Source organism: Neopelma chrysocephalum, unplaced genomic scaffold, assembly GCF_003984885.1.
Source record: "Neopelma chrysocephalum unplaced genomic scaffold, ASM398488v2 Primary Assembly neopelma1_201, whole genome shotgun sequence".
Taxonomy (NCBI): Eukaryota; Metazoa; Chordata; class Aves; order Passeriformes; family Pipridae; genus Neopelma; species Neopelma chrysocephalum.
Genome location: NW_020897863.1, coordinates 371892 through 380839, shown reverse-complemented (window position 1 = coordinate 380839; position 8948 = coordinate 371892).

Genomic DNA, 8948 nt, shown 5'->3' with positions numbered 1-8948 from the left:
ACACACACACACACACACACACTCACACACATACACACTCACACACTCTCACACACACTCACACACACACGCACTCACACTCTCACACACACTCTCCACTCAGGGTCCTGAGCCCAGCCCAGCCTGTTTTCCCCGCCGTTAATCCCCCCCGCCCGCTCCGCTGCCTCGCGTTCCGCGCAGCCAAGATGTGCCTCCATCTGGCCCTGGCTGAGCCCAGGGAGGGTGCAGGGCGCTGGGGATGGCTGGCAAAGCACCGCCTGCGGCTCCTGCCCGACAAGGGGATGCAGCCGCAGGAACTTGGCTCGTTTCTCATCCTCAGGGTCCTCTAAAATGTTTTGTCTCCACGTGCCCATCCCTCCTTCTCCCTGCTCCTCCCTGCTGCCCCAGTGCACAGGGACTGGCTCCGACCCTGCTGCACCCCCGGAGCTCTCCCAGGTTGCCAGCTGGGCACTTGCCCTACGGCTGTTTGGCTTCTTACACTCTTGCAGGATGAGCGTCAGTCACACAGGTCCCAGTTACACCAAATACATCCCTGTCACTTGGTTTGTCCAGATGGAGCAGAGGAGACTGAGGGGAGACTCCTCGGGGGCTGCAGCTCCTCCCGAGGGGAGGCGGAGGGGCAGGCGCTGAGCTCTGCTCTGGGACCAGGGACAGGAGCCAGGGAAGGGCTGGAGCTGTGCCAGGGGGTTGGGATGGATCTCAGGGAAAGGTTCTTCCCCCAGAGGGTGCTGGGGCACTGCCCAGGCTCCCCAGGGCAGTGGGCACGGCCCCAAGGCTGCCAGAGCTCCAGGAGCGTTTGGACAACGCTCTGAGGGACAGGGTGGGATTGTTGGGGTGTCTGTGCAGGGCCAGGGGTTGGACTGGATGATCCTTGTGGGTCCCTTCCCGCTCAGCAGATTCCAGGATTCTGTGATTCTATGATCCCATGACTGGTGGGTGGTGTTTGGGAGCACCCAAGAGGCCAGCAGGGACCAGACCCACAGCCCAAAATTTGGCCCAGGGCAACAACATGGACCCCACATGGGCCACACACTGTGCCACAGCACAGGGATCTGCTGAGGCCCTGGCACAGGTTGCCCAGAGCAGCTGTGGCTGCCCCATCCCTGGAAGTGTCCAAGGCCAGGTTGGACGGGGCTGGGAGCAACCTGGGCTAGTGGAAGGTGTCCCTGCCCATGGCAGGGATGGGACTGGATGGGCTTTGAGGTCCCTTCCAACCCAAACCATTCTGGGATTCTACAAGTACCCGTAGGTGGCATCGAGCTGTGGCAGTGTGGTTCCAGCATGGGGAGGATCAAACGCCTCCATCCCCAGAGGCAAACCCAAATCCAGGGTCAATCCCTGGTTAAGCAGACCCCAAATCCTTCCCTTCCTGGCCTGGAGCCTCGTCCCCAAGGGCTGTGCTCCCCACACCCATGGCACAGCTCGAGGGCAGTGCCTCCAGCACCACCTCCAGAGGTGCCCCACAAACAGCCAGGGAGGCAGGAGAACGTCTGGGCTGTGGTCACATTGCCATGAGAATTGGCCAAGTCGCCCTTGGGAGGGAATTTATACGGGACACCACAGAGGTTGGTGACAGCAGGAGCCCCGTGCTCCTCACCCGGCCTTGGCCACGCTCCTCTGCAGCTCAGGAGTGCTGTGCCAGCTCTGAGCATCGCCCCTTCCCCAGGGAATGAGCGGGGCCTGAGCCCTGACACCCTGCCCGGGCAGTGGCCATCACCCCTTCCCTCCCTCTGGATCCCAGCCCTGCTTTGCCCCCCCTTGCACAGCTAACACATTAACCCAGTGCTGCGCCGGCCCCGCTCCTGCCTGCGTGACACACATCCGGGCCAGCAGAGAGGGGTAGGGGGGCAGCAAATCCTTTTAAAAGGCTCAGTGGGTTAGAAACCCCCTTGCAATTACCACCTTCTCCTTGTCTGACACACACAAAGGACTCTCCGGGGCGCTGGGCATGTTCCTGACAAACCCAGCGCGGCCACGGGAGCCGGGAGGGAAGGACGGACGCAGGAGCCTTTTCAGACACCGCTATTTGGTTGCAAACTGCTTAATTTCCTGAACAAAATGATATTTTTGTTGTTGTTGTTGTTTTGATGGGAAGGACAGCACTTTTTTGGCATGGTACAATCCCGGGGCTATTCATCCGTCGCCACAGCAACGAGCTCCATCAATGGCCATCCGAGATTGCGGGTGATTAGAGACAACGTGTAAAAGGTGGAAGACGCTGGGCACCTTGCAAACCTCATCTTCCCAAATGACTTGAATTATCCTCATTATTTCTCCCCGGCCAATTCTCTCCCCAGTCCGCAGGAGACGTCGCTGTTATATAAACACGGGAAAAGCCAAGTTATGAGAGCGGGTGGATGAGAAGGGAACAATCCCTTCTGGGGGGGACTGACCTGGAAAGCTCATGACATGGAGGATGAAACCCTGGAGGTGCTCAGGGAGCTCTTCCTGCGCCTGGAAGGGCCGCAGAGCAGTGGGGCCACACTGCTGTGGGGCAGCGGGGAGCATGGCCAAGATTGGGGTGGGGTGACCACGACCTCTGCTTGTCCCCAGTGCTGCAGGACCCCGCACCCTGCTCCGGCTCTGCCCTGGGCTGTGCTGCTCCATCCCATGGGCACCACGAGGAGCTCTGAGTCCCTTTGCTCTTGGAGCACTTCAGCCCATCACAACCACCTGTTTTGGGGGTGAAGCAGAGAGAAGCAGGTCACTGGAGCCTGGCAGAGGTGTGACACGTCCTGGCGGAGGGGGTGCCCGTGGTGGCAGTGTCCTGGAACGTGGCAGCCCTGAAACTTTAATGCCCCCCTGCAATATTCATGGTGCTTCCGAAGGCGAGAATGGCACAGAGCAGCCTGAATATTTCATGGGTGGCTCTGCACTGGGATTTTGGGGAGGGTTTCCTCCGCTGCCACTACGTTCCCACCCTGCCATGGAGCCTGAGCCATCATGGGTGGAAAAAATGGTGATGACACCCCAATCTGCAGCCAAAGAGTCCCACAAAAATAACCCAGGGGTGTTTTGGCTCCTGGCCAAGCTGGGAGGAGAGGTCGTGTCCTTCTGGGCGTGTCTCTGCTCCAGGGGGATCAGGAGACCCCAGGGGACAGGCTGGGGGTCTCCAGGGTGACCCCCCAAACTGGCTTTGGTGGATGTCCCACCCCATGGGTCCCAAAGCACCATGTGGGGGCCTGGAGTGCCCACCCTGGGCTGGGCTCTGCTGAGGTCATTACAAGGACAGCAGCTGTCCCCAGTCCTGTCCTCACTGGTCATTACAGGGCAGTCTCCTCGCTGGAGGGGACTTTGCCAGGGCCATGTGGTGGCACAGGAGGTGACGGCCACAGGGGTGGCTGGGATCCAGGTCGGCTCTCTGTTGGGACATCCCCGCCATGATCCAGGTGCTCACAGCCAGTGTCACACAGGCTCCTGATCCAAATCAAGCCAGCCCAGGAGGGCACGAGGTCCCCAGACCCCCGGTTACATGGCAGTGAGGGAGGTGGTGCTGAGAACACTCTGCTCCAGTGCAGCCCCTCTCCTGGAGCCCTCCCTGAGCAACTCCCTGCCCGTCCTCCAGCAGCTTTGGGGGGCTGCTCAGGGCGGGGGCTGCCTCTGAAGCCCCCTTAGCAGGAGCCCCGCGGGCAGCAGAGCCCCCCTTGCTGGGGACAGGGCTCCAGTGATGCCCTGGAGCCTCCACCCCTGCCCAGGCAGAGCCCGGCATGGTGCCCGTCCCAAGCCCGGCATGGTGCCCGTCCCTGCCTCGCTCTGTGCCTCAGGTTCCCCCTGTACCCTGGGGGTGAACCCAGCCCTCCCCTCAGCCATTTTCCAGGGCCACCAGCAAGAGAATGGGACATCAGTGGGCTCCTGAGCTCCACCCAGGGACAGTCCCCAGCCCTGGGCACGCCGATGGGAAGGGCAGGAGGAGGCTGGGTGCGGGTGCTCCCCCCCCCCCGGTGCTCAGCACCCGGCAGGATCAGCTTTGCTTCCCTCCTGGAAGGATGCTGGGGCCTGTCCTTGGAGCAGGGGACCAAGGGCTGCTGTCACCTCCCCTGGATGGCTCCCAGGGAGCAGGGACATGAGGGGCAGCTCTGCCCTGGTGTGGGAAGGTGGCTGTCCCTGAGGCAGGGGGTGGTCCTGCAGGGTGGGACCCTCTGCTGTGTGTTGACCCCACGTTTCTCTGCTGCTGAAGCCACCGTTGCTGTCCCTCAGCATCGCACGTGATGTGAGGTGCTGGCACCTCTGAGCTGGGACATTTGTTCCCTTCAGGGGTCCATGTGCTGGCTCCTGGACTGGGCTCATCCCCTTGACACCAGACCCCACCATCCCAGGTCCTCCTGCTCAGGGATCCTGCCCACCCCCAGCTCCCTGGGCTCCTGTTTGGGTCCCATCTGCTCCCCAGCAGCCCCAGCGCCCCAGGGCAGGGGGGGAACGGCTGAAACCACAACAGGCTGTTTGCAGGGAGCCACAGCTCTGATCAGGCTTGATTGGAGCTGATAATTAACAACAGGAGAGGAGATCAATGAGGGAAGCGGCTGCGCTGCAGCCAGAGATGGGGAGTGGGATGGGAACTGGGCTGGGGACTGGGCTGTGAACTGGGATGGGGACTGGGCTGTGAACTGGGATGGGGACTGGGACGGGGACTGGGATGGGGACTGGAGACTGGGCTGGGGACTGGGCTGGGAACTGGGCTGGGGACTGGGATGGGGACTGGGATAGGGACTGGGATGGGGACTGGGCTGGGGACTGGGCTGGGGACTGGGTTGGGGACTGAGTTGGGGGCTGGGTTGGGGACTGGGATGGGGACTGGGATGGAGACTGGGTTGGGGACTGGGCTGGAGACTGTATTGGGGACTGGGTTGAGGACTGGGCTGGGGACTGGGCTGAGGCCAGTGCAGCCTGGCTCTGACACCCCCTGGCACCGCAATGCCAGGTCTCTACTCCCATCCCACATTCCCAGAGGAGGAGGATGGGAGATGCACCTTCAAGGGCTCATCCAGGCCCCACAGGGAACCAGCCCACCACCAGGCTGGGGGTGACAACGGGGAGGGAACCCCCCTTATCCCGCAGACCCCCGGGCCACGCGCGCGTGTGACGGAGCCGCGGCCGACGACGCTCCGGGGCCGGGGGAGCTCCGGGGGTGGGAGAAGGAGTTAATTCCTACACCGAAAAGCTCTTTGCCGGCCTCCCGTCTACTAATGGAAGAGTCATGTCGGATTAGCGGGCGGGCGCGCGAGGCGCCGAGCGAGCGCCCTGCCTGCCGGCGCCCGGCCCCGGGGACGGCCGGCCCAGCCATGCGGAATGGCAGATCTGGGCCACTGTGCCAGCGCCGCCGGGGCCGCGGGGAGCCCGGCCCGCACAGCCCCCTGCGCGGGATCTCGCCCCCAGCCCCGCACCCGGAGGTGCCCGGGGATGCTTTTCCCCCACCCGGCCCGGGGTTCGGGGGGAAGGACGCCCCGGCCCCGCGCTCTCCCCGCCGCCGCCGCCGCAACCCGACAGCCGAGCGGTGCCCGGGCGATGGAAAAGTGGGTCAGGCACATTGGACACCGTGTGTTCCTCCTCCCCTTCCGCGCTCCTTATCGCAGCCCCGACGGTAAATAAACCAGCCCGTCTCCCCAGCAACCCAGGCGGGCGCCGGGCCGGGCCGGGAGCGGAGTCCAAGGTGAGCCGTGGTGGCGGCCATGGGAGACGGCCCGGCCACCCCAGGGGATGAACGGGAACCCCCCAGCCCGTGGGCACGGCCTGGCAGCCAGGAAGCACCATCCTGGGCTCCGGTGGGGTGGGAATGCTGGGGAAAGGCCCCTGTCTTGGTGTGATGCTGCCTCTGCAAAGGGCACTGAGTCCCCCCAGGTCGCTCACTCCAGCAGAGCCCAAGATGGGAAAACTCTACAAAATGGGAATATTTTCCACCAAGAGGCACAGGGAGGTGTTCGAGGCACCTTGTGTCCGAGCTGGGCTCCCTTGAGATCTATCAGCAGGAGCATCCCTGACCCACTGACCCCTAAAAACGGGGCATCCCAGAGGGACCCCACCCTGTGCCCTCCCACGGAGCATCCCCCTCCACAGGTAACCCCAGAGGCTCCCCTGGGGCAGGGCTGGGCCACCACCACCCCCCTCCAGCTGCTTAAATCAAGCAGAGCCCTTTGTTTTCTGCTTTCATATTATTTAATTGTCCTCTCCTCACTTGCACTGCAGGGGCAGTGGCTAAGCCCGGGGCTCTGCTAAGCCGGGATCGTATTAAAAGAACAGAGAGGAAGAGAGTTTCTGGTGCTAAGCTGCTTGTGGTAACAAAGATGGATTTAAGGAAACTGCTCCCATAGCGATATTATTGCCCAAAAGCACCCAGCCCAGGGGAAGGCAGCTGGGGATGCAGGGAAAGGCCCTGGGATGGTTCCTGTTGGGGTGCACTGGCACCAGCACCGGCACTGCAGGGCTGGGGGGTCTCATGTGGGGCCACCCAGCCAGGGCTGGGACCCATAACCAGAGCCGAGACCCTCAGCCAGGGCTGGGACCGGCCCCTTGGTGCTGGGCAGGGTGGGTGGCTCACCTGGGCTTTGGCTGCATTAAAAGCTAAGTCCTCCAGCACAGCTTTTTCCAGAGCAGCAGCCAAAAAGGTGCTTACGGGGCCAAGGTGGGAGCTTGCCAAGCCCTAATTAGGGCCGCTCAGCGGTGCCGGCGCTAATCCCAACCTTTCGCCTCTGGAGACCAGGGTTTAACCACAGCCAGGGAGGAGAGTGCTGGGCTTGGGCTGTCCTGTGAGAGAGGAAAAACCTCCCTTCCGTCCCCAAACTGTGGCAGGCCAAGAGCTGCCGAGCCTCCCCGGCCCATCAGTGCTTGGCATCCCCAAAAAGTGGGATGTGGAGTGACTGGAGCCCGGGCACAGGAGAAGCCGGAGCAGCCCCCCGGGCGCTCTCCTCTCCCTGCTCTTTCCCTCGCCTTCTCTCTGCATTAACATGTTAACTTTGGCCAAGAGCTTTTCCCACTGACCTACTGATCTTTCCTATTTCAGTCCCTGGCATTAAGGGATTGCTGGGATTAACTTGCACTAAAGCCTCCAGATCAGCTCTGGAACAGGACACCCAGGTGTGGGCACACTGGGCAGCCCAGGGCACTGATGGCACGAGGAGGGAGCCCTGAGGTGCCCCACGGCTCCAGCACTGCTGGGTGGGTGCAGCACCTCACGCTTGAGAAACTCGGGTGCTGTCGGCTCCTGCTTCTCCCATTCCCAGGGTTTGGGATCTGCTGTGGTCAGGGCTGAGCACCCCCACAGCCATGGGGAGGGCTGGCATTGCCCAAAGGCCCCAGGGATGGATGGGTGCCCTGAGGACCACCCTGCACCCCACACCCAGCCCGTGAGATGCTGTCCCAGCTGCAGGGATGTGCTCAAGGGGCTGTGCAGCTTCCAAGCCCCTCTCCCAGGAAGCAGCTGGTTCCCATGGCAGAGCCAGGATGAGACCCTCTACAGCACTGTCCTCCTGCTGCCACTGCCATCCCAGAGTCCCACAGCCACCCCTGGTCAAGCCCTGGGTGGGGGATGTTCCTGGCACCCTCTCAGCTCCTCCGCTCCCAGCTCAGCCCCCAACGGGCACCTGCCTGCACCCCCCGTCCTCTGCCTGTCCCACAGGGTGACACCCCAGTGCCACCAGTCCCCAGAGCCTCACTGTCAGTGGCAAGGATGGCTCTGGTGACAACCTTGGTGGCCCTGAACCAGGGGCTATTTTTTGGCAGTATTTTCACAATATTCTAGTTCGGGGGCAAAATAAAATCTCAAAACATCCCCTTCTCACCCCAGTTTGGAGGCTCCCCCAAAGGCAGGCTGCTTTTCTGCCCGGAGGGACACCCTCAGGGAGTCCCCATCCCACATCCCTCCCCCAACCCCGGGGACTGTGTCCCTGCCATGTGCCTCTGTGTGCCCCGGGACCCCCGTGGTCGCCGCCGGGCGCAGGAGAAGCGGCATCACATGAAACTCAGCAATTTTGTGTCTGGGAAGTTCAAAAAGATGGAGGCAAAGGAGGGCCTGGAGGGGGGGGTGTAGGAACAACCCGGCTTTGAAGGTGCCTGGAGATTAACTCAAGGCCATGGTAGAGGCTCGGAGACTTTTACAGCAAAACCTCATTAAGGCGGGAGCGGGGGGACGGGGGGAGCCAGGAAATCTTCTAAGCAGGAGGAAAAATGTTTGATTCAGCAGAAACAAGTGGGAAAAAAGCCCCCTCGAGTCCCCCCACTCCGCTTTTATGTGTCCCGGGGGGATCGGGGCGGAATATGAAATCTGCCCCTTTCCTCTTTCCTGTTTATCTCCTAATTACGACGCTGGAGATTCGGCAGCGCCGGCGGTGCCCGGGCCGGGGCCGGGCGGGGGCTGCGCTGCCCGAGCCGGGGGCGGGTGCCGGGGGGAACTGCCTGGGGAGCCCCCCCTGCACCCCCCGCCGCCGGGCTGAGCCCCCCGGGGCAGCGGGGAGCGGGGCGGGACCCTCCTCCAAGTGCTGTTCGGGAATCATTTGTGCGACGAGGTGTGAGGGCTCTGCAGCCTGGAAAGGGAGACGCTGCCTTTGTCCCCCACCCCCGGGAAGCCGGTGGGGCGAGCAGGGAGGTGGGATCACCGGGGGGAGAAGGGCAGCCAGGGATAAAGGGAAAGAACCTCCCCGGGGCAGGTGCTGCAGCCCCCCACAGCCACCCAGCACCTCGGCCCACTGACCTACTTGGAGCATCGCTGGGCCAGGGAGGGTGGGCAGGGGGATGCAGGCAGGGGTGGGGATGTAAAGAGAGATGGGCACGAAAAAAGAGATGGGGGTGCAGAAAAGGATGGGGATACAGGAAAGAACAAGGATACAGGAAGGAACAAGGATGCAGGTAGGGATGGGGATGCAGGCAGGGATGGGGATGCAGGCAGGGACAGGGATGCAGGCAGGGATGGGGATGCAGGCAGGGACAGGGATGCAGGGAGGAACAGGGATGCAGGCAGG